The sequence below is a fragment of the Prionailurus bengalensis genome, chromosome D3 (genome assembly GCF_016509475.1).
Source record: "Prionailurus bengalensis isolate Pbe53 chromosome D3, Fcat_Pben_1.1_paternal_pri, whole genome shotgun sequence".
Lineage (NCBI taxonomy): Eukaryota > Metazoa > Chordata > Mammalia > Carnivora > Felidae > Prionailurus > Prionailurus bengalensis.
Genome location: NC_057356.1, coordinates 62,974,870 through 62,981,344, shown reverse-complemented (window position 1 = coordinate 62,981,344; position 6,475 = coordinate 62,974,870). Strand labels below are relative to the sequence as shown.

The following is a 6,475-nucleotide window of genomic DNA, read 5'->3' as shown; positions in this document are numbered from 1 at the left end:
CCACCCTAGCCCATCATGAAAGTGACGTGGATGTGGATATGAGTACTTAAGCTGGAAAACTCTGTGACAAAATATCTAGAAAGGATGCTAGATGGATTTTTAGCAAGTATCATGGCATTCACTCCTCCACCCATGAGGCAAACCTTTCTACTTTAGACCCTGATGCATAGGTTTTCCTTCAAACAGGGGGAATTTTAAAAACTTCCACAGAATATAGAAGGCAACTAAATGATGCAGCCTGAGCAGAGCTGGGCTCTGTAGGGTGAAGTCTCACATATAAGAACAACACTGTCTTCATAACCAGTGATAGGCACTTTGCTGAGCATCTTGAAATGATCAAGGGATATCTAATTAGTCATTGGAAAGAACTCCATTCATAGAGTAAATTTTGGCAAGTGCCGATTCACAGATTAGAATTATCTCACTAATTGTAAACTAAATTGATACCAAAAAGTAAAATTTCAGCATACCTTGGTATGATCATCACAATAATGGCTCCCCAAAAATGTCCTCATCCTGGTCCACAAAACCTCTAAATATGTTTCATGACAAAACAGTCTTTGCAGGTTAAGGGTCTTGATATAAGGAAGTTATTCTGGGTTACATGGATGTGATTAATGTAATCACATGGGTCCTTATAAGAAGGAGACACAAGGGTCAGAGTTAAACACTGGGAAATGCTATGCTATTACCTTTGAACATGCAGTTAGTGGCCCTCCGTTAAGGAATGCAGGTGGCTTCTCTAAGATGAAAAAGGCAAGAGACTCTTGAAAACTGAGAATAAACTGATGGTTGATGGGGGGTAGGAAGGAGGGGAAAGTGGGTGATGGACACTGAGGAGAGCACCTGTTGGGATGAGCACTGGGTGTTGTATGGAAACCAATTTGACAATAAATTTCATATAAAAATAAATAAAATGTTAAAAAAAAAAAAGATGAAAAAGGCAAGGAATGGATTTTCCCCTCGAGTCGCCAGAAAGTAATACAATTCTGCCAATACTTGTATTTTAAGCCCAGTAAGACCCATTTCAGTTTCCCGACTTACAGAAGTGTAAGAAAATAAATTTGTATTGTTTTAAACCAATAAATTTGTGGCAATTTGTTATAGCAACAAGGGGAAACCAATATGCTTGGCATACAACAAAAACAGCTGGAGACCTAGAGAAAAGTATCAACAGATGTAAAGGGTCAATTTACATAAACAATTCTGTTGGCCCAAGCTGGACAGAAATTTAAAATACTAGTCTCTGAAAGAAGGGAGTTAATGTCTTGACTTAAAATCCCTTAAACACAGAGCCTGAGACAAGGCCTTGAGTGCTTATGTACACAGTGACACCAGGGAGTAGAAATGAGAGAACAAGGGAAAGGGAAAGGGAAAGTGGAAAGGAAGAGGAAACAAACATCAAAGTCATTGCTGAAGGCCATGGTAGCCATTGGGACCTGTGAAAAACACACAACATGGTGTCCCAAATTAATCAGCCAGGGCAGGGACTCTGGAGCTCTGCCCCCACGGCTTCCCATCTCCCATTAGTTAAGGATTAACCCATCCCACCCAGGAAGGTGGTGAGGCTTTGGAGAATTCCCTAATACAGAAGGTAAACAGACATAATATGCAGGTCAGATAATCTGACCTTGTAAAGAACTACTGTCCGCAGCCATGACTGAACTCAGAGGTAGGTCAAGGGTATGTGATGCAGGGCATCAAAAGAATTTGCTAGTTAGTGTGTTATAAACACAGTGAGTTCTAGGAAATAAGTTTTAAAAAGTTATAAGCCCACAAAAAGATAAAAGGTCAAAGAAACAGGCATTATTTCAAAGAATTAATACAAACTAACAATAGGCACATGAAAAAAAAAACGGTAGAGCGTGTTAAGTAATGGAAGAAATGTAAATGAAAACAATAAATAACCTCTTGGCTATTAAATTGATATTTCTATACTTGTGAAGACAGAGTAAATTATATCAACTTCTCTAGGAGTTATTTTTGTCTTATGTATTAAAAGAATCAAAAGCATGAATTCTCTTTGAATCAGCATTACCCATTCTAATAATTTAACCTAAGGAAATTAACAACATATTTAATAACTGAAACACCCTAAAATAGGGGACTGGCTAAATAAATCCTAGTGCAAAAATATAATGGGGTATTAGCCATTATCATGTAGTAACTATTTTTAGACATGAAAATATAGTCACAACCTTGTATAAAATGAAATATCTAAGTTACAAATAGTAAGCACTCATGGAGCGAGTTTTCTCTAAAAATGTTTTATTTTATATCTGAAACTACACATTTCAAAATTTTCAGAAGTAATTATCTTTGGGATTTGTTTGAGTTGTCCATATTTTGTACACACAGTGGTTATTGCTTTTGTAATACAATTCAAATTAGGATTTCTAAAAGAAATGATTCTTAAGGTTATTAGGGAGTAAAACCTATATAGATAGTAGACACTTGACAGTCTCAGAAGATCTGTCCCAAGGCAATGGAGGATTTGCAAATTTAAAAATAGTTTAGCCATTTAATTTTCCTCTTGTAATACCATAGATTATCTCACAAAAAATTCAAGTGGCTGTTTTATATCCTTGATAACTCTATAGGCTTTAAAATTAGTAAAATGCATTTTGAGCAAAACAAACCATATTGCATCAGTGCTCTAGGACTGGAAATAAATGCTTATGATCAAGAAACTCAAGCAGTGACTACTTGGAGCATATAGTAGGATGAAATCAAATGTCTGGAGTTCATCCAACTTCTTCCGATCATACTGCATGTGAAGAAATGAGGAAAGAGCAGCCCAATTGCCTTGAAATGTGGATGGTAGGTGCTCAGCTATGCTTTGTCACTCAAATCAGCACGTAAGGCGCTGTCCTTTCTATAAACTGATTGAAATCCATGTAGACAGCCAAGTTCTACTGGAACATTCCTAAATTCAGTCATTCTCATACTGAAATAATCATACTGTTGGTATTTAGAGATCCTAAAATAAAGCACCCGCCATGTGCATATTCATCTTCTTTTTCTCCCTGATGTTTTGACATCTGGAACCCTGACTAGGGACAGACTACTTCCTCCAGGCCTTGCTAATTCCTACTATAAACACTTGCTCTAGGAATATACCTTTCATATGCAAACTAAGCAACCCAGAGCCCATCCCCATCCTCCTCCTTGGTGCTCTCACACTGAAGAACCAATATTCCCCTTCCCTAAACACCCCAGGACCAGGTATCAGGCAGCTAGGAACATACTCTAGGCCCTAAGGCTGGATGACATTATTCATTTAGTCAATCCTAAATCAGTTTACCTTGCCTCACCCATTCCTTCCCTCAAAGGTCACAAGGAAAAGTCTAGCCCATGTCTTCTCCTGGCTCCTGACCTACCCTAGTGCCTCCTAGCACAGATGGCCCCATGTGATGTGGTGTGGCCCCCTCCCCTCGCAAACTGTAACAAACTGCAAGTAACAAACTGCCTTTTTGATGGTAATCCTCTCTTCCATCATCTGTGGGCCTTACCATACTAGAATAATACATTTTAAAACAATCGATAGCTACAGATAGCACCTGTTAATGAGTCTGGAGAAGGTAAGTTCAAGTAGGCAGCAATGCCACATGTCATGTTAACTATCTAATTCCTGTTTGATGTGCTCCATATTTCACATGGACTTTCTAACAGCTTTTTCTTCAATGTTCAGATAGGTTTACTTGAGAGGTCAATGGTAATATCCAAGAAGAAACGAAGGTCCCTGAAAACCAATGAGTTAAAGGTTTTAATGTGTCTGTTACACTGTCAAGGCTAATTAGTTCTGTCTCACCTGTGCATTTACCTGTGCAGAAATGACTTTTGTGGCCAACGCTGTAAGTTGCTACACAGCACATGAAGCAACCAGGGCTCATCTAGCTGCCATAGTCCCAGTATCTCTTGTGCCACCAGCTGTCGCTGTGCCCCACTTACCTTCAAGATTCTGCTCTTGCTTTGCGTGCATCAGCCCCTCACCGTTTCCCACAATGATGCCCCCAAATGCCCACAAGAATATTTGTTCAAGTTAAAGGTACCTCCAAAATACATTCCACTCTCTGAAGAAAACTTCACTTTCTTGACCATAAATTCACCTGATCCCAGCCTCAAATGAGAGAAGGAAGGGTGGCTAATTAAACTGTTCTGGTTTGGTGCAAAAGTCCAGGTTCACCGACTTGATTCCACTGTACCTGGATTGAAGCTGCTCATACAGGGAGCAGCGGCCTCTCGATAACTGATGGTCATTAAATATTCCTCAGACTCAGGATCCTTGGCAGCCATCCTGCCAATTTCTAGATCTCTGGGAAGCTTTTACATGGGACCAGGGCCTTGAAATACAGCCTCTCCACAATGTTTCCTTCATCCTTCAGTGGCAACAGAGTCAGCTGAACTCTATTTTTGTGCGTAGGGACTATACTATAATTCTCACCTGCTTTTAACAAAAATTTCAGTAACTCCTTTTCAGGCCATTTATAAATTGTGTTTATAGGGAATTCATCCATGTGTTCATATGAATCTATGAGTCTGTCAGAATTAATGTGCTCTTTCTTCCTTGCCTCTGGCTTAGAGAAAAAGTGGTTTGGAGTATAGGGCCAGGAGTGAGACTGCCTGTCCCCAGATCTTAACTCTGTCACTTACTATCTGTGTGACTTGGAGCGAACTGCTCAAGTTTCCTGTGCCTCAGTTTTCTCATCTGTTGAGTGGGGATAATAACAAAACACCTTGTAATTTTCATTTGGGGGGGAGTTTAAAGAATATAATGCACTTAAACCACTTGAAACAGTGTCTGGCATTCAATACATGTGAACTACTAATCCTATCCCCTAACCCCAACCCATCTTAAAAGGCCTTGCTTATTTTGCCTCTACTGCATCAACAGTACTCCAGCTTTGTGTACAAAGCAAAGGCTTGAAGGGTCTATTTTTAAAATTTTTTTTCATGTTTATTTATTTTCGAGGGGGAGGAAGAGAGCGTGAGTGGGAGAAGGCAGAGAGAGGGAGACACAGAATCCGAAGCAGGCTCCAGGATCTGAGCTGTCAGCACAGAGACTGACATGGGGCTCCAATTCACGAACCACAAGATCACGACCTGAGCCAAAGTCGGACACTTAACCAACTGAGCCATTTGAAGAGTCTCTTTAAAGGGCAGATTCCCAGGTCGTAGCCCAGAGAGACTGACTGAGTGGGCCTGGATGTGTCCTAGGAATCTGCATTCTCAACACTCCAAGTGTTCTCATAAAGGTGGCTCACACTGCATAAAACAGCACCGTTCTACCTATGCCATCTCTCATTACCACTTGTGCATAGACCAGCCTTGCTATTCTGAATTCACCGCAGCTAGCATTTGGTGTTGACTGCCATATGTTTCAGGTTTAAGTTTTATCATCAAGATTATAAATCACTGAAAGATAGGGATTTTATTTTCTCAAGTTTACTATCCTCCATAGCAGAGAAGAGTGCCTTTCTTACACCAATGTAGGATATAAATTAGTTTTGGGATAGATTGATCATTGAATCTTAAACCCTCAAATGCACAAACCCAAATCTTCTAACTGAATTTAGTTTCAAACAAGCAGCAACAGGCTCTGCTCTTCAATATGGTCTCAGGACATCACTTCAGTTGCTCTAAAAATACAGTTATTTAATATGCTACAGTTAAATTCTGATTTTCATGAGAAGGTTGTGAGTTAAATCATGAGTCCTGTTAAGCTGCAGATATCTTTCAGAGTAGTTTTATTAAGGTCCTAAGCAGTTATGCAGCATTCTCCAAATAATTTAGGTAAGTTTGGATACTGTGACCCACAAGTAACCACTTGAACATGGCCTAGGTTAACCATAGTTTTCCATAACCTAAATGCCATATTCCACTTTATATTTCAAGCTAATGTAAAATAATAGATTCTTACATAATGTTAAAAAAAAAAAAAAAAACATCTTACATTTGTCCAAAACCCATCTGCAAACACTAGTCACATGATTACCTTGGGTACAGCTCAGTGGTGCTTGCTTTGGAATTACTTACACTGAAATTGGAAGGATACAAGGAAGATTAGCAGGGCCCCTGCACAAAAGTGACAGTATAACTCAGTGGCAAAATCACCTAAAAAGCTTTAAAGAATACTGATGCCCAAACCATATCCCAGACCAATCAAATAAAAATATCCAGAGTTGTGGCTGAAGTATCAGTAGCTATTAAAGCTTCTCAGGTGACTACAGTGTGCAACAAGGTTGAGGACCACCAGGCCCACTTCTTGAGAATCTATCAATCTTGGTAAGCATACATACCTAAATCCCAGCCCTGAAGACACATAAAAAGTAGAGATATTTTAAAAGTCCCCATGATTATTCTGATTTACAGTGAGAAGTAAAAACCATCGATGTCCCCCATTTTATAGGTGAGAATTGGGGACAAAGAGATTGTTCCCAATCTCTCCTTAGTGGAAAAGCATGTCTTGGGATAC

At 39.4% G+C, this 6,475-nt stretch overlaps 1 non-coding gene across 1 annotated transcript; it reads left to right on the top strand.

The window, feature by feature from the left end:
• Positions 1–6,013: 6,013 nt before the first annotated feature.
• On the top strand, positions 6,014–6,119 carry LOC122471058. The gene has a single exon (XR_006294082.1). It is a non-coding gene; the product is annotated as a U6 spliceosomal RNA (small nuclear RNA).
• The last annotated feature ends 356 nt before the right edge of the window (positions 6,120–6,475 follow it).